This window comes from Nicotiana tabacum, chromosome 10, assembly GCF_000715075.1.
Source record: "Nicotiana tabacum cultivar K326 chromosome 10, ASM71507v2, whole genome shotgun sequence".
Classification (NCBI taxonomy): domain Eukaryota; kingdom Viridiplantae; phylum Streptophyta; class Magnoliopsida; order Solanales; family Solanaceae; genus Nicotiana; species Nicotiana tabacum.
Genome location: NC_134089.1, coordinates 153324685 through 153344317, shown reverse-complemented (window position 1 = coordinate 153344317; position 19633 = coordinate 153324685). Strand labels below are relative to the sequence as shown.

Genomic DNA, 19633 nt, shown 5'->3' with positions numbered 1-19633 from the left:
ATTTTAAAAGGGTTTCATTTGGATCGACGAGTTAATAAATATTTTTGTATACAGTCAAAATCATACGCCCCTGATGTAAAAGCTCGCGCCCTAAGCCCGAGTCCGCAAAAAGGTCAAGTTCGAGGGATCAGCCCCGAGTTCGAAGGTGAAACACGATGCATACCGAGGTCGGGTGTATTATACCCCAAAATAGTATCGTTATAGATTTGTACCAGAACGAGCTAGATTCCTGCCACGTCCCCAAAGTCATGGCGCAAATCATGAAATAGGATTGTACAATTCTATACTAGACGGTTAGACAGCCGTATCAAGAATATTCCCTACTGTAGATAGAAATATTCGTTATTTAGGGTTCCTCCATTATATAAGGGGGACCTCAATCATTTGTAAGACCATCTTTTCACTAAGCAAAGAATATACCCTATACCTTTTTTGCCTACTATTCATCAGCATTGTCCTTTAGCATGATTGTTCTTACTTTGATTTTCCTACTTAGTTGTTCTTACTACCCTAAGCCATCTCGAGGTCACTATCTCGAGGTCACTACTGCTAACTAACATTGGTTTGATTCACTTTTATCTTTCATTTCTACTTCACATTTCTTGATTATTAATTGGTATTGAACTGAAACACATATCTTTAAAACCACAAATCAAGTTTAATTGTCACTCATATTTTCGAAATAAACAGTTTGGCGCCAACCGTGAGGCTAAAGATAATAGTGATTAATTTTTTACTGATTCTCGTTACACATGTTATCTTTACACTTTATCTTGTCAAGATTTTTTGATTTTCAGGCTTAGACATGTCTAGCATACAGAATGCACCTATTCATAACGACGAAGGTCTTGGAGAAAATATCCGTATAGGGGTTGGTGTACCACCCATAAACCCTGAGAAAGTGCCAAATATGGAGCCGATTGATATCAGTTTGCAAAACGCTCTAAACGCAGATTCAGGCGCAGACCCCGTAGGGAATGCATGCAAGGAAGCATGGTTCGGTGGCCAAAGAACACAAGGAATGGAAGAAGGGGGAGTCAACCTCCAAATGATATTCGAGATGCTGCAATCTCAACAAGTCACCATCGCTCAACTTCAGAGCCAGAATAGAACTCCAAACACTACCTAACCAGTAAACAATTGGCGTGCTGAACCAGCGCTAGAGAGGCCCAATGAAAGTGGTTCAGGGACTGACCCCATGATTATGAGAATGTTTGAGGAGCTAACTAAGAGGAACGAGTCCCGAGAAAAGAAAATTGAAGATAATGATAAGAAGGTGGAAACTTATACTCTCGGGTAGTCCAGATACCGGAGACACCTACAGTTTTGAAAGGTTTAGACGCTAAAATATTCATACAAAAACCATTCCCTCGGAGTGCGGGTCTGATGCCCATTCCCAAAAAGTTTCGCATGCCCGACATACCCGAGTATAACGGACAACACATCCTAACGAACATATTACTTCATACACTTGTGGGATCAAAGAAAATGACTTGAACTATGATGAAATCGAGTCAGTATTATTGAAAATATTTGGGGAACCACTCTCAAAGGGAGCTATGAATTGATACCACAACTTAGCACCTAACTTTATCGATTCATTTGCTATATTAGTAGATGCCTTCGTTAAAGCCCACGCCGGACCATAAAGGTAGCCACAAGGAAATTGGATGTCTTCAAAATAAAAACAAAGGAGCGACGAGATGTTAAGGGAGTTCATGTCTAGGTTTCAGATAGAAAGAATGAAACTGCCACCGGTCTCCGACAACTGGGCAGTACAGGCCTGTATGTATGGTTTGAACAAGTGAAGCTCGATTTCTTCCCGACAACTAAAGCAGAACTTGATCGAGTATCCAACTGTAACGTGGTCAGATGTGCACAACCGTTACCAGTCAAAAATCAGGGTTGAGGATGATCAATTAGGAGCCCCATCAGGTTTAGTCCATCCTAACAGGTTTGTTGCCAGGCCCCCGAGGGATACGAACTGGGAGTCGAGATCGAGTAGGGAAAGATATCAACCGTATGTCAATCGAAAGAACCATGGTTCAGGACGAACTCCTCGGAACAATCGGAGAAATGATCGAGGTCAGGGCTCTCGAGGACTCACGAGTAAGAGCGGGTTCGATAAGCATTCTGACTCCGTCAACGCACCTCAATTAACAGAATATAACTTCAGCGTAGATGTGCTGGGAATTGTCTCAACTATTGGGAGAATCAAAGAAACCAAGTGGCACAGGCCAATACAGACCGATCCATATTAGAGGAACCCGAACTTGATGTGCAAATATCATGGCATGCATGGTCATAAAATGGAAGATTGCAGGAAACTAAGGGAAGAAGTGGCTTGATTATTCAATGAGGGCCACCTTCAGGAATTTCTAAGTGATCGGGCTAAGAGTCACTTCAGGGAGAGAGACGCGAAGAAAAACGAGCAAGAAGAACCACAACATGTCATCCACATGATCATCGGCAGAATCGATATCCCGCAACGACCTATATTCAAACGCACCAAAGTATCAATCACAAGGGAGAAGCAGACTCGGAGCTGTGTGCCCGAGGACGTCCTATCATTCTGTAATGAAGAAGCGGAGGGCATATCCCAATCTCACAACGACGCCCTGGTAATTTCTATCCTTTTAAATAAAATTTGAGTTAAACGTGTTTAGGTAGATCCAGGTAGCTCAGCGAACATAATCAGATCGAAGGTCGTGGAACAACTCGGCCTACAAGATCAGATTGTACATGCATCCCGGGTTTTGAATGGCTTCAACATAGCAAGCGAAACAACAAAGGGGGAGAGTATCTTGCCGGTGAACGTAGTCGGAACCATACAAGACACCAGGTTCCATGTCATTGAATGTGACATGAGTTATAACGCACTCCTCGGGAGCCCATGAATACACAATATGAGGGCAGTGCCTTCAACTCTCTACCAAATGATGAAATTCCCGATAGGGGAAGGAGTGAAAACAGTTCACGGAGAACATCATGCTGCAAAAGAGATGTTTGCAATCAAGGAAGTGGTGCCGATACCAGAACCCTTGGCCTCAGAGAAATCGAGCTTCAAAGGTAAGCAGGCGACTGAGTAGCAATCATATCTCCAAGCCTCGACGGAAGCGAAGTAACAAGTAACCGAAGGCTAAGAAGGGGACTTCCTTCCTCCTAGAACCTTCATTGTTCCCAAGGAGTCAGATGCTACCAAGTCAACCACTCAAGAGAAAGGTACACCTGGGAACGAGATTAACTCCCAAGCTCAGGAAAAAACTCATTTAGTTTCTTATTAATAATATGGATCGCATTGCTTGGTCCTATTTAGATATGACAGGGATTCCGCCAGAAATCACCACACATAGGATGAGCGTAGATCCCATGTTTAAACCAGCGAAGCAAAAAGGGAGGCCTCAGCCCAAGTAGCTATGTACCAATGCCCAGCTGACAGGATGTTCAAAGAACAAACAGGTAAAATAATAAAAGCCTGTATTAATGATATGACTGGTTAAGTCCATGTGCGCAGAGGACCATTTTTAATTCACTTGCGGGAAATAGTCAATGTTTCGAAGGAATGCAACATGAAGCTTAACCCAGAGAAGTATGCCTTCGAAGTTGGCTCGAGTAAGTTTCTCGACTTCATGGTGTCAAATCGGGGTATCAAAATCATCCCCGACTAGGTCGAGGCTTTCAAAGGTATCACGATCGTGGATAGCAGGAATAGACTGTATCGAGCCCTCGGAGTGTTGGTAAATGATCTTACAAGCTCAGTACGATGGAATCTCTCAAAGGCGCTCGATCTCGAAGACACCCCTTTTTACATGAAGGCCTTAGGTTTTAAAGCACACGTTGCACTCTTTTTCCCTTAGCTCGGATTTTTGTCCCAAATGGGTTTTACCGGCAAGGTTTTTAACGAGGCAACAACTGCGTGCTGCCTAAGGAAAACTCAACAGTATGCAAGGTTTCTTTTCAATCAACCTCAAATACTGGGGGGCATCACCCTCGGAGATTATATTTTCAAGGAAAATACTTCACACCTAAGAGGGCCTCGATAAGAAAATATTATAATGGGCCAAACGGTCAGATGAACTATGCCATATAGAATAGTCGAGCCCTAACAGTGGAGCATGTACGTACGTATCAATTATTTGAATTAGCATTCTGTTAATATCAAAAACACTTCGTGTCTCAAAGAAGTTTACTATTATACGAGCTCTACACTTATAATCCTATGGGAAGCGGCTCAAGAGCCAAAGGATAAAAGCATCCCCAAATACTCGAAAACTGTCATCAATAGTCAGTATATCCGAGTCATCGAAAACTCGGACTTATAGGACCTCATAGAGAAACCCCCTCGAAATAAAGGTCAAGACTAATATACTCGGGGATAACTTTTCGAACAAGTTTGGAAAGTTATCGAGAAACAAGTCCAAGTGACATACCCAAAGGCTACGGCCATACTAAAGACTACGGTCATATAAAGGCTACAACCAAAATATTACGGCTCGGAGACGTCCGACTTCCACTATAAGTTAAAAGCCTTCAAACATTGAAAAACCAGTTAAATCAGGCTACCCTTGGCAAAAGCAAAATATGAATGGCTTCGATAAATTCGGCCCTCGATAACATCGGTCTTCGCAAATAACTCAAGATGTATTCAATTATGTTTAAAGAAACAAATTACTAAGTAGGTTCCGATATGTCAAACCTTCAAAAAACCTACGGGTACAAAAAACACATGCTAAGGCATAATTAAATTTTGACTAAGTCTTTTAGCCAAAATGAGGGGAAAATTATATAGTCATTCTAAGAGGCCGAATCGGCCCAACTTAAAGAGCATAAAGGCCGATATACAAGAGACTAAGGGCCAAATTCGAAAGGCTTAAGGGCCAAAAACTTATTGAACGAGACCCCGTTCTCACTCTACCCGGGTTCAAGGATCGCGATATCTCGAGTCCGCATCGCATCGATTGAAACATGGCTCGAGGATTATTATACCTATCAATAAAGATCTAAGGGTTCACCCCTAAGCCTAAGCCGATTTTCGGACTAATCATTCGAGTTATGCAAAAGAAGTATTCCATAAATAAAGACAATATGAAATCCAACACAAGTCAAAAATGAGAGAAAAAGTTCCTCTTGTATTTCCAAAGGATGATTACAAGGAATATTTACACAAAGGATACTTACACAAAATCAAAATAAGGAAACCTAAAACTACTCCGGAATCACATTTTCGGCAGTCGCATCTTTGAGAGCCTCATCCTCAGGGACTTACCGTCGTCTCCTCCACTCTCAGAGCCACTGACAGAATCATCTTCATCGGAAAGCATAGCGGCAACCTCTTCTTATAAAATCTTTGCCTTTTTGATATCGGCTGAAAGATCGAAGTCGCGCATGTACCTCCTCGAGGGTCACCCTCCGGGATTGTCACCTAGCATGATCAAGTGCACTTGATAACTTAACTTCTGCTGCAGAAGAAATCTCCTTAGCCCGAGCATTAGCTGCTTCAGCATCGGCTCGGTACGAAGACATAATTACCTCAACGTCAGATCTGGCCTTGGCCAACTCGGCAGCAGATTTAGCTTTAAGCTCCTCGATTTTGCGGTCACGAGCTAAGCTCTCCTCTTTCACACTTTGAAATTGACGTTCGAATGAAGCCAGCTTCTCTCGAAGAGTTTCCTTCTCAGAAGCGAGATTGTCCATACCTTGCCTCCACCTCAAGGTCTCGGCTTCTTTCATCTTAAGATCCTCCCGAAGCTACGCCTCCAAGTCGGCCTTCTGATAAAACTGCAAAATTAAAAGTATTAGTCGTTAAAACAAACAAGTACATAAAAGACCCTCAAGGGCTATATTACCTTCTCAACATATTTGGCTCGTCCTTGGCAGGCCTGCATCAACTCAACTCGTAGATTGTTGATCTCCATCTATTTCTTAACATAGAGGGTTTTAAGGTCGTCCCTCTCCTTCGAAATCTTCTTAAGCTCAGCCTCGCATCGAGCAAGATCAGTTCAAGACTTGGAAAATGCCCTTTTATGGAGCACCAAAACCTTCATAAAAAGGAGGAAAGATGGATTCAGAACAGCTAAAACAAAGGCGCAAGCATAAAAAACAGAAAACTCACTTGTTTGAAGAGTCTACAAGCCTCATCAAAAATAAAAAAAGCATCTAGGTCGGGGCCATCTTCAAGCCCTGCAAGGCATTCTTGAAAAATGTCATGCCCTTCATGGATTGCTTCCACTTCAGAATACCTCATATTCTAAGCATCTCGGATTTGCCCCTCAGAGAACTCGGGGCCAGGAGGTGAATCATCCATATTGATTACCCCATGTGATTTACTCGGGGCGTTCTCTTTTATTTGAAGAGGCTCGGGAATGGGCCATTCGGCCTCGCCCTTCAAATGGACTCCTAGGCGAGGTGTTTCTTTTTTGCACGATGGCTCGGTGAGTTTGTTTGAACTCCCCTCGGAGATTTCTTCAGCTCTGGAATGAGCCACATCAACCGTCACCAGCTCGATGGACTTTGAAGCACCGGCATTTTCTTTTTCACGAGCTACCATCAGGCAGTCATCATCTTCTTCTTCCTCCTGATCCCGAAGGCGTTTGGCCATTTCCAGAGATAAGGTCGATGTATCAGCCTTGGACCTTCAAGCCACACTCTTCTTAGGCTTTGGGGGATTTGCAGATGACTCTCTTCTTCTTTTTCTTTCTTTAGAAGACTTTGGAACCTCGTCTTCATTAGCCGGGGCCGTCCGCATAGCAACGCTGTCTCCAAGACCTACACAAAATCGAAGTAAATATCCCATAAGAGAAGTACAAGAAAACAAACAAGAGAACTCACCATGGTTTTTGGCCTCCCATCGACCCTTGACCAGATCTCACCAGCAACGCTCCGAATAAGAGGAGGCGGAAGCCAGCTTTCGGACCCAGCCCTCGAGGTCCGGGACCCCACCAGGAAACCAAGCAGTGGTTGCACTATCATAAAGGGGTTAGACCAAGGAAAAGTATAAAGCTGGGGAAAAGAAAAGAAAGCAGGGTATAAACCTACTATGTACTCACATTTCATGTTCCACTCCTCGGGGAACGACATCCAATCAGCAGGAATCAGGTCGGAGGTCCTGAATCGGACAAACTGGCTCATCCACCCTCGGTCTTTATCCTCGTCGATATTGGAGAAGAGAGATTTCAAGGATCGGCATTGCAATTTTATCAGGCCCCTACGATAAAGTCGAGAACTGTACAGTCTGATCAGGTGGTCGAGGGTAAAAGACATCCCCTCAACCTGGCTCGTAAAAAACCTGATTAAGTAAACGATTCACCATAATAAGGGGTAGATCTGGCCAAGCGTCACTCGATATCGTTGGCAAAAGTCACGAATAACTGGATCTTTGGGACCCTGAGCCGGAATTGCAGGACCCAACGTGAATGGGTAGGTATATACGCTTAAGTACCCCGCTTTATATGTAGTGATGTCCTCCTCGGAGGAAGGAATCACTACTTCTTTATTATCCCACTTGCAGTCCTCCTTTACTTGCCCAAGCTCGGCCCTAGTTATCAAATAAACATATCGAGACATGGGCTTGCATCAACCTGGTGTCGACATAGGTTTCTCGATTTTGAAATCGGATGTTATTTCACATGGCAGGGGAATGCACTCCTCAATACGAGGGTTTGCTTTTGGTCGGTCAAGAAGATGAAGAAGCTTTTTCTTTTTGGGGAACCGGCTTAGAGGTTTTAGCCATCGCGATACAGAAATTCAAGAAAATAGAGAGTGTTAACAGTGAAGAGAAGGGAGAATTCAGAGAAATTTAAAAAGCTAATGAGACTTTGAGAACAATATGAGAATAAAGTGTAAGGTTGTGAAGTTTATCTATTTATAGAGGTCATTTAAGCGTGCTGCGGAAGCCAAAGGCCGACCGTCAACCGCCTCCAATTAATGACTTTAATAATCGCATAAAAAGCAACCTTTCAGTCACTTCAACCGCTGATGTCACGATATTGGCATCAGGATCAAGACATCGAAGATCATAACGGGCAGCCTATAAGTCGAATTCTAGCAGAGTATCCACTCGATTGCTAAGCCCAACCTATCCAAGTTTGAGAAATTTCTCACTCGAGGACTACAAAAAAGCCTAAGGGTTAACTTTATTAAAAGTTCGAGCAAATGCTCGCTCGACTACTAAGCCCAAGGGCTATCCGAGTTTGAGAAATTTCTCACTCGGGGACTAAAAAAGACCTAAGGACTAACTTTATTTCAAAATTCGAGACCTTTCTATCACCTAACTCGAACTCGGGAATCACGATGTTCCAAGTTCACATCAAATCGATTTAAGCTCAGCTCGAGGATTAAAAACCTAAGGGTTATTATGTCCTGAGTCCGGTATTTGGACTAGTCATTAAAGTTATACAATCAAGTCTTTTACAAGTAAAGATAGAATAAAATTCAACATAGGACAAAAGGGGGACAAAGGGATCCTTTCATATTTCCAATATATGGTTACAAAATACAACTACAACACCCACGAAGGATACTTACACGGGAACAAAGAAGCAAAAAATAAAAGCCAAGAACCTAATCTACTTTTAAAGCCACGTCTTTGAGAGCGTCATCTTCGGGAGCATCTTTCCCGGGGGCCCCCATTTTGATCTTTGGGAATGTCTATGTGCCCGAAGAGATATAGGGCAGAGAGCCCTCGATGAATGTAACTATATTTCCAGCAGTATGGATCAAGCATTCTGTTGAGATTTTGGGCCATTATCCGTTAGAAAAGAGCAGCAAAAGGAAAAGACCAGAATGGAATAGATGAAAATGTAGCTTCGCCTTCTATCACAAGAAAAAACAAAAAGGTTGCAAGATGCACGAGTAACGATCCAAGAATGTTCGTCCATGGGACGTTATGCTGATGTGGGATGCAAAAGTTAGTAGACGGTAATGTCACCGCATTCCATGTAGAGCAAAAGGAATGAAGTGCTACACTAGGTTGAAGTTAAGAGAGATGACCAGCAGTATAAAGTTCGCATATTTTCTGATGCGAGAAGGATTCGGCGTCCTTCTCACATTGTTTCGAATCAAAGCTTTGAAAAAGGGAACCTTGGCATGACTGGTAAAGTTGCTGTCATATGACCTTATTCGCAGGCTCGAACCATAGAAATGGACAATTAAAGAAGGAAGCAAAGAAAGGAAAAGATCAAAAGCAGATAAAGAAAAGTACAGTTCTTTGTTCAACAGAATAGCCTCCTATTTGAAGAAAGGGGGCGACGAATCGGCGACACAAGTGGCCAACCAACACTGACACGCATTTGATGTTTTGGGGAAGAGCGCCAACGTGACAGTTCCGGTCATTTCAAGCACCTACATCACAAGCCTGACATCATTATGAGAAGCTCGGGGAGGTCGAGGTGCAAATCGTTTCTTGTCATCTAATTCTAAGAAACGCGAGGACTATCTATATACAATCAATATCATACGCCCCTGGTGTAGAAGCTCGAGGTTCTGCCCTAGGCTCGAGTCCGGGAAAGGTCAAGTTCGAGTTCGAGGGATCAGACTCGAGTTCGAAGGCAAAACACGATGTTGATACCCAATTTTTCCCATAATATTTTTAAAACTATGCCTGGGCATCAATTAGTATTTTTCATACAATTTTTGCACTTTTAAAATATTTTAATTAATTTATCCCAACATTCATTTTATAAAAACAATTACTAATTGCATCACAAATAGTTTTATAATAATTTTTGTGGTTTAATTTATCATTTCTATTTGTACTAAGTCTCAATTATTTTTGTATTTTTAGGCTGCAATTATAATTACTTTGCAATTATAGCCCCCACACACATTACTACATTATTTTACCAGAAAATAGGCTTTTATATTTTAAAATATTAAGTAATTATTTTAAAATATTTACAAGCATGAAAATCATTTTTTACAACCTATTGGTTATTATTAAAAATTGTTTTATCAATTAAATAGGGTATTTAATAAATGACCCTCTTTTTTCAAATTTAGCCTAAATATCCAGCCCAATTTTAACCCCAATTTCAAAATTAAACCATCCCAAATAGACCCAGCCCAAGCCTTAATGTCTGATCCGGTCCCAAACCCTTTCAATCTCGGCTATTGATCACAGAGATCAACGACCACAATTAACCCTTTCTTTTTTTAGTTCCAAACGACCCCCCAAACCTAGCTATTTCTCACCAACAGTCACCCTGAAACCCCCTTTCCTCTCTAATTCTCTCTGAGATATAAACCTAACCCTAGCCGCCGCCACCCAAAACCAGCCCTAATCCTTATGATTCATACTCGATCTATGGCATCCTATGGCTGTATGAAGCCTATACTCATCTCCTATCTCCATGGTTGTTCGATTGTGTGGCTTTTGTGGAAGGACCTCCAAGAGATCTGGTCCAGATCTCGTTTAAGGCTCTTCAAGAGTTTGTCCATGGTCTGTGAGTGATTTCTATCAAAGTTTCACGGCTCAAATCCTTGATTCAAAGGCCAGATTCTCTTACCCTTTCTCTTTTCTTCAAGAAACCTAATGTCGGACTTGAATCAGTTCAGATCTCCGTAGATCTGGAATGATCCTGAGTTCATCGTTGATTTTCCTAAAAATTCCTTTACTTCTTTACTAGTTAATTGATGTCTGAACATTTTTTTGTTTGTTTTCTTGTTGTTTGTTGGTCGAATCTTTAGGTATCTGAAACATTTTTAAACTTCCATGGCTACTCTTCTGGGTTCTTTTACTCCTTTACTACTGACCGATTTTTAAACACTATAATACTTCAGGTTTTGACTTCTATGACTTCTGTTTGTTCGAATCTCTGTATGCTGACATGCCTTCAAGTTTTCTTCTTTAAGTGTTTTCAAACTAGGGTTTCATCCTTTTAAGTTTCCTGCAAAAATTCTAAAGTATTTGACTGTGGTTCTCTTTACTTGTTCGATCGATTTTTCATATCTATGTTCTAATCCCTAGGTTTTCCGCTTACTTCACATGATTATTTCAATATTTTACCCATTATTCTTTAGTTCCGTCAATTAAAAGGGATTGACTGATTTTGTTTGCCTAATTAGGGTTCAAATTATATTTTTTGCCGAGATTGGTACTTCTCTGTGATTTCTTTCCTTATTTGTGGCTCGTGACTGGTACTACTTGCCTTGATTGGTTTATTTGCCTGACTTATGAGATTCAATTGCTTTAAACAACTCCTAGGGGGTCTTTGATTGATTTATTTACCTTATTGAACCTATAACTTGGCTGTTAATTGATTCTCCCTAATTTAAGGGGTGCTTTCCGGATTTTGTTGAATTATTTGATTAGGTTTAGCCCCAATTAACTATTTAATTTTACTTGCATACCTTATTTGGAACTCTTAGTTATTCTTTGCCTTATTTGTTTTACTCTGCTAAGTGCTATATAATCTCTCAATTCTGACTTTTGAAAGACACGAACACTAGTTCATCCATACTCTCACACTCTCAAAAGCTCTCTATTCTCTTCTGTTACTTTCAATTCTCACTAATCTAGCCGGATGTAAGCCAAGGCTGGCTGTTTGCACCATTTCTGCTTCATACTCTGTATTCTCTCCTTAACTGGTATGTCCTGATTCAATTCACATTCCAAAATTATGTGTTTTCTTTGTTGCTGCAGTTCATTAGTTGTGATTTCCAGTTCTATTTACTAGTGCTTAATGTGTAACCAGCATGCTTAGACTACACTGCCTAACTACTGTATCACTTAGCATGTTGAAGTCTGTTCTGACTAGTTTATTTGCCCATAAGGATTTGTTTACTATTTAGCATGCCCAGTCCTGCTTTTAGATAATTGCATGAATCCTATTTGTTCACTAGTATGTCCAAGCTGCATTGGTTGTTTACTGTCTCATCCAGCATGTCTAAATTCTGCTTGTTCTTTATGTGATTAGTATTTTCTAAAACTGTGAATGCTGCATGAAGTGCTTACCTAGTTTGTTCATCTAAGTCTTACGTACTTTACTAATGAGATCCTGCTAAGTCATCTAGCCCTACAAAGTACTCTGATTGTGTGTCCAATATCCATGTGTTCTCAACATGTCTTTGTTGTAACCTTTGTAATTAACTTACAATTTCTTGAGAAGCTTGCGCACATGTTTGCTTATACATTAGGGTGTATCCTATGTGTCCCCTACCCATTTCTCCTTGTATGAAGTTTGTTTGCCAAAGTGTTTTCCTGAAGCTGTTCTGGACTCGTATTCTGATTTCAAGATATTCTTTTTCATACTTTTCTAACTACTGTTTTACCCAAACTAGTACTGGTTTTCAAAAAGTCTTCTTACTCTTAAAACCCTTCTCTGCACTGTTTACCAAAGCCCTTTTTTAAAATTATGCACTCCCACTTACTCTTAGTCCATTAAGTTTTGCCCCTCTGGTATGTGTATTGCTTGGAGATCCCTGAGGTCTCCTTGAACTCTGGCATATCAGGGCTGGCACTTCCACACTGCACACAATCAGTTTTTGTTTGAGGAAAGTCTGGGTGTGAGCACTGTCCGGAATCTTTGAGGTCCTTGGGGAACTCTTTCGTACCTAGACATGAATTGGGATATGGAACTTTGGGCATTTGAGACTAGTAAAGGCTTGGTACACCATGATTGATTTGGGCCTGCTTCAGGCTCCCTATAGCTTAGTTTAGTTGTACACTTCATATAATTAGACATCATGCCTATAGGAGAAAAGTAACTGAGGTTCAGTTCCCATTACAGCATGTATTCAAACTTATCTCCTTAGAAATCATGCCTATAGTCCTCAACAATGCGTTAATTAATATTACTAGAAAGCATACCTATAGGATCCAGATTGCCCGTTTTAAAATAGTTTACTGGTTTACTGCATCCCTAATTAATGATTAGATACCATGCTCATAGGACATCACTATTATACACCTAGGCAAGCCTGTAGGGCGACTAAATTCTGCAAACTGTAAAACTACGCCTTGTTATTTGTGATTGCTCATATTCAACAGGTCTAAAATCAGTAGGCAAACTGAATAGGTCTTTTACACTTTGGTCCTAACTCAATACTGCATATTCTATGTTCGCCTAGATATCTTGTTCTAGGGCTTCTTTTAAATACCTGAAATTATGTTTAAGACGTGCACTTGCGTGCTCTGTTTGTGGAGGTAAAACTTGAGCCTTTAATTGTTCTCTTTTAGTCCAGTCCTAATTGTTTTGATTGTCGCCTAGATTTTTCTCCTTTAACTACCTTAGGATGGTCTAGAACTACCCAAACTAGAGGTCCTAAATACCTCCATCCACAAGGAAGGGACGGGTAGTGCACGCATAGGATATCTTTTAAGGTTGCTAGAACGCTTTAGGCTATGACCAAGGGGAGGGAATTGGGTAGTAAGGATATGATGACTGCGCGCTAATGTCACGTGTAGCCCCTCATTAAGGAGTGATTACCGGGCATTGCATGGGTATGATCCTATAGGCTAACCAACCTAGGACGCCATCTTTCCCAATTCCTATGTGTTTAAATGAACTTCCTTTTCTTTACATATATGCAAGTTGTTCAAACCTTTCCCTTGCTTCCATTACTTGAATCATACATGTACTTAGAATGTCAAAACATGCCTTTATTTGCAAATATGTGTTGAAATTGTTTACTTGTAATATGACTAATTCACATGGTTTAAGTTCGGTTAGGACCCATCGTTGTGGACCGCGAGGGGTGCCTAATACCTTTCCCTCAAGGTTATTTCGAGCTCTTACCCTAATATCTGGTGATGCAAACTAGTTCATGAGTTAATCGCTCTAGGTGCCCTAACGCACCGTAATCCGTTAGGTGGCGACTCTTCAAATACCCAATTCCCAAAAGGAAACGAGTTGTTCCCATGAATGTCAAAACCTGGACTCCACGAAGAAAAAGGGGGCGTGATACACGATGCATACCAAGGTCGGGTGTGTTATACCCCGAAATAGTATCGTTATGGATTTGTACCAGAACGAGTTAGATTCATGTCACATCCCCAAAGTCATGGCACAAATCATGGAATAAGATTGTATAATTCCATACTAGACAGTTAGACAACTATATCAAGCATATTTCCTACTGTAAATAGAAATATTCCTTATCTAGGGTTCCCCCATTATATTAGGGGGGCAATCATTTGTAAGACCATCTTTTCATTGAGCAAAGAATAGACTTTATTCATTTTTGCCTACTATTCATCAGCATTGTCCTTTAGCTTGATTGTTCTTACTTTGATTTTCCTACTTAGTTGTTCTTACTACACCGAAGTCATCTCGAGGTCACCGCCCCGAGGTCACTACTGCTAACTAACACTGGTTTGATTCACTTCTATCTTTCATTTCTACTTTACATTTCTTGATTATTAATTGGTATTGAACTAAAATCACACATCTTTAAAACCACAAATCAAGTTTAATTGTTACTCATATTTTCGAGGTAAACAATTTTCTAAGCTCAACTTGCTAATTTGACAAAAAAACTACAAAAATAGTCATTTGTCGGACTTGGAACTTAAAAATATCTATATAATGAAAATTCATTTGAATTTATGATTACTATCTGAAGGATTGCGTACAGGTGTTCGTAACACGCAATGGAAGACAATAACAATCCTAGGCAGATCTTTTCGTGTTTAAAATTTATTTACATGTCAAAGATTGGATCTAAGACATACCTGGTGAAGAAAGTCTCGTTTCAAAATTTCTTTGATAGTGCGAAGACTCTATGTGTATCCACACCGAGACTAATCCTTGCCATCAACTCTTTTATCAATAAAACCCACGAACAAATTGAACTAAAAACTTGTGTTGAAATTTTTCTCAAAAATCTCAACTCAAATTAGAAGAACAAGAAACACTTTTCTTGTAATTGTATTTTCTCTCTTGGCTTTGTAGTACATTCTCACTTTCACAAAGTGATTTTCTTCTTAAGAATTAGTTCGGCAAATTTTGTCCATCACCCCCTTTATATAGCATCACTTATCAACTCTTTTCCTATTTGGTTGAGGTAATAATTTACTTTGGGTAAAAGTTTAATTCCAAAAAACTTTTATGGAAAACTAATATTAGGGTACGCGCTTTGCGCGTGTATCCTATATCAATAAAATATACTATTTAAAAAAATACAAAAAAAATAATAAATAATGTGTTTGACCTTTAAAATTGTAACGACCCGACCGGTCATTTAAGCTCTAGCATGCCGTTTAGCAGTTTGAGGTAATGAGCAGCTTCACTTCAGTTATTATGACTTGTGAGCACGGTCGGAATTGAATTCCGGGAAGTTCGGAGTTGATTTGGAAAGAGAATTCTCATTTCAGAATCTTTAAGTTAAAAGAATTGACTAAAGTTGGATTTTTGAGTAAATGACCTCGGAATCGGGATTCGAAAGTTTTAGCAGGTTCGTATAATGACTTCGGACTTGGGCGTATGTCCGGACTGGGTTTTGGAAGACCCGGAACGTTTCGACGCCTATTGTGGAAGTTAGCATTTTTGGAAGAATCTCATAAGTTTGGATTGAAGTGCATTTCAAGGTTATGAATGTCCATTTAAGATTCTGAGTCTTGGAATAGCTCCGTATGGTGATTCTAGTATTGGGAGCGCGATCGGAAATGAATTCGGAGGTCCGTAGGTCATTTTGGAGTCATTTGGCTAAAGATAGAAATTTGAAGGTTTTTGAGAAGTTTGATCGGAAGTGGACTTTTTGATATCGGGGCCGGAATCCAATTCCGGAATTTGGAGTAGGTTTGTAATGTCAAATATTACTTGTGTGCAAATTTTGAGGTCAATCAGACGTGATTTGATAGGTTTCGTCATCGAATGTAGAAGTTTGAAATTCTAAAGTTCCTTAAGCTTGGATTGGGGGTCGATCCATGATTTTAGCGTTGTTTGATATGATTTGAGGCCTCGAGCAAGTCCGTAATGTGTTTTGGGACTAGTTGGTATGATTGGTTGGGGTTTCAGGGGCCTCGGGTGGATTCCGGATGGTTAACGGAGCAATTTTGGAAATTGGAAGAGGAAGTGCAGCAACTGTCTTCTGGTGTAACCGCACCTGCGAGGCTTGGGTCGCAGGTGCGGAGCTGCAGAAGCGGCCAGGAGAGACTGTCACACCTCCTTTTTACCACCCGAGAGGTGATATAAGGGAGTTTTTCCAATTAAAGTGACATAAATCGATATGAGATTATTTATTTATTTTTCAGAGTCGCCACTTGGAATATTTAATGGTGTCCCAAGTCCCCGATTTATTTTAAATCCCAAATCGAGGAAAAATTCGACTTTCCTTTTGAAGTCTGCGAACCAGAAATTCTGAATAAGGAATTCTGTTAACCGAGGGAAGGTGTTAGGCACCCCCGGATTCCGTGGTTCTAGCACGATCGCTTTAAACTATTATAATTGACATATTATCTGATTTTATACATGTTTTAGCCTATGGTACATTTTAACTTATTTAGTTGCTTTTAATTAATTTTAGGAAGATTCAACGTTATTTAAAACATGCATTGAATCACGCCACATGAAATGCACCCGCGGTCCACGACACATTTTATTTAACGTTGAGAATTGGAGTTGGGTCACATGAAATGCACACCCGAGTTTAAGGAAATTAATTTAAATTGCGCGCCTAAAACAACTACGCACTTAATAAAGTTTGCGAAGGCCAGGGAAAATTCAATTGATGGCACACCCCAATTTTTAAAGAGTTAGTATTAATTACGTGAGGGCCATGGGTTATTTCATGAAAATGGCACACCTCAAATTTTTTATAAAAGATAACTAGTTTTGTGAGGGGCATGGACTTAGGGGTTTTATTTGGCATGACACGCCTCAAATTATTTCAAATAAAAGTAATTGTATATTTTTAAAGGCGAACTAAAGATGTTCCTACTTTAATCTAATTAAAAAAAACACGTATCACAACCACATCATGGGAACCGTACCCGTAGCTATGACAATTTATTTACGCGTCAAAAAATTCGCCTACCCACGTGGTCGGCCTAAACATGCTCCTAGCGACTAAAATTAATAAGAATAAAATAAAATGATATTAAGATAAAATAATAAGATTGTTCCCTAAACCTCTCAGTTCATCTCAAGCTAATTAGTAAATAATTCATGTCTCACTTAGTTCTTAATTTTCAACTTTTCGAACTTGTTAAGTTCCAGGTAAAGACAATTTCAAGGAAATGAAGCATGTCCAATTGCTTTTGTTAATCAGTGAAATTCCTACATGATAACAGACACCTATTCAATTTAAGCAACTAAGCTTAACATAATTACTAGAACAAGTAAATCCATTCAATAGTCACACATTAAAATATCCACAGGATCGCACCAAGGAAAACGTCATCTATATATGAGATTCAAAGGATTAAATAGATAGGGAGAGAAGCTGGACCTTTTATTGATTAGTTCAAAATTGCAACCCAGAATACGAACCGGAAAACGACCATAAACAGAACAAGGACTCAACTTTCTGCGATTTTCCAACCGCAGAACCCCCGATCAGTACCACCTTGAACAGTACTCTATCTTTTGATTGAAATCCTCGCTATATAACTTTGGCATCTTCCTAAGGTTCCACTATTATTTATTGTAAGCAAAACCAAGAGAAAGAAACTAACTCAAAATGAGCTCGCACTGCTATTTCATAAACTTCAGGCGTTCGATTTAATATACAGACAAAGCAGAGACACAATCAGAATTCATGGGGTTAAGATTTAATGGAAAATGGGAAAGAAATCAAAAAATGCAAGTTGTAAAGGGATATACGTATAGATATTTGTATGAGTAAACTAATCAACAGTTGGGAAAAGCCAAATAGGCAAAGGGAATCGGTTGTTCAGTGGTCGATTTGGCTCAAGGTTTAGGATTTTAGGGTTATATTTAGGTTAAGGGGTATGGGCCTAGGAATTATGGGCTTGAGAATTATGTGCTAGGTCCAAAAATTATGCCTAAAAATGGATTGTTTGAGCCCAAATTTTATTCTTTCCCCGCAAACGAGATTACAATACGATCTCATTTATTAATTAATCCTACTTAAGTAAAATAACCATTAAAATAAGACTAACCAGTAAAACAAAACTATTTTTTTTTATTTTTCAAATTAAAAATGACAACAACACATTAATGAAACTATTTTTTTTTGTAATTTTTGTTTTCTTGTAATAAAATAAAGTAAAAGAGTAAAAATGAGTTGAAATAGCTATATTAGGCCTAAATTAAATATTTACACGCTAAAATATATAAAATCTTGGGGAGGGTAAAAAATCACATGTCTACAGAGACGCAGATGCGGAGTTGCAGAAGCGGTCATCTCGCCGCAGAAGCGGAAAAGGGAGCTCGGAGAGAAACCGCAGGAGCGGTAGAGGAGTCGCACCTGCGGAACCGCAGAAGCGGTTGTGTGACCGCAGGTGCGGAATTGTTGGAAGAAGTAAGGTTCTTTAAAAATCGGGGGTCTTGGCCATTTTCTTCCATTTTACTCTTGTTTGGGCGATTTTTGGAGAGCTTCAAGAGAGGGATTTCATCATAAAAAATGAGGTAAGTTAATTTCACCCCTTTTGAGTTAAATACATAGTTTTGTTAGGGATTTGAGCACGAAAATTGGTAGTAACTTGGGGTTGAGGGAAAACCTAGAAAATTGATATTCTTGGATTTTGACCACGATTTTGGGTATGAAATTAGGAGAAAATCATATATTTGATTTCATAAGTTCATGGGTAAACTTTATCTTCGAGAAATTATTTAATCTGGGCAAGTGGGCCCGAGGGCAATTTTGTCAACTTTTCAATCGGGGTTAGGAATTGTTATAAATTAGATTGTAATGAGTAATTGAACATATATTAATGGATTTGCATAATTATTGGCTAGTTTTGGAGCATTTAGCATCGAATCGAGTCTTTGGAAGGACGTGGAATGCCGGTTATGGATCTTCGGAGCGAGGTGAGTCTCATTTCTAATCTTGTAAGAGGGAATTGTCCCCATAGGTGATATAATTGATTATGTGCTCCTATTTGTGGGGTCTACGTACGCACGAGGTGATATGAGTCCGTGCCTAGCTACTATTATGTGTAAGTCTGGGTAGTCTAGGACCCAAAAGCATGTTATACTTGGAATATCTGTAATCTTGTTGGCAGTTGAATTGCTTAAATCTTATCGAATTGGTAAATGAATTTATAAAAGGATTAAACTTCTTTTTCTTAAATCGCTAAAAGAGAATTGGCTTTTATTTGGATAAACGTTCCCCGATAAATTCTTAATTTTCTATTTGAGCATGTATTTCTATGTGTACCTGCGTCGCATGTATGATTTGCGAGCAGGGCGTTTGTTTATTTATGTTGACCGCATCGCATGTATGATTCGCGAGCGGGGTAATAGATGCATCAATAGTTTGCGCCGTTCGACCCTCGGCAGTGCACATTTTACATTTATGTTGGATTGGGTAATACGACCTCGGCATGATATGCGCATGCTTGTATTGTTTTCCTGAGATTTATAAATGTTGATAATTGCCTTTACTGGCCAGAGATAAATTGATAAAAGATGATGAAAAGTAAATCTTTGGAATCCGTTATTATTTGAGAAGTTGTTTACCTATTATCCGGCTTTATGAGTTTATAATTGCTTTATAAAAATTCATGACCTCC

The 19633-nt window shown here is 39.7% G+C and overlaps 1 long non-coding RNA gene across 1 annotated transcript; it reads right to left on the bottom strand.

Annotated features, from left to right (window-relative positions):
• Positions 1 to 5130: 5130 nt before the first annotated feature.
• Positions 5131 to 17825, bottom strand: LOC107778984 (uncharacterized). Its single transcript, XR_012695826.1, has 3 exons — positions 17386 to 17825; positions 5847 to 6038; positions 5131 to 5778 (listed from the first exon to the last, which is right to left on the bottom strand). It is a non-coding gene; the product is annotated as an uncharacterized LOC107778984 (long non-coding RNA).
• Between the last annotated feature and the right edge of the window lie 1808 nt (positions 17826 to 19633).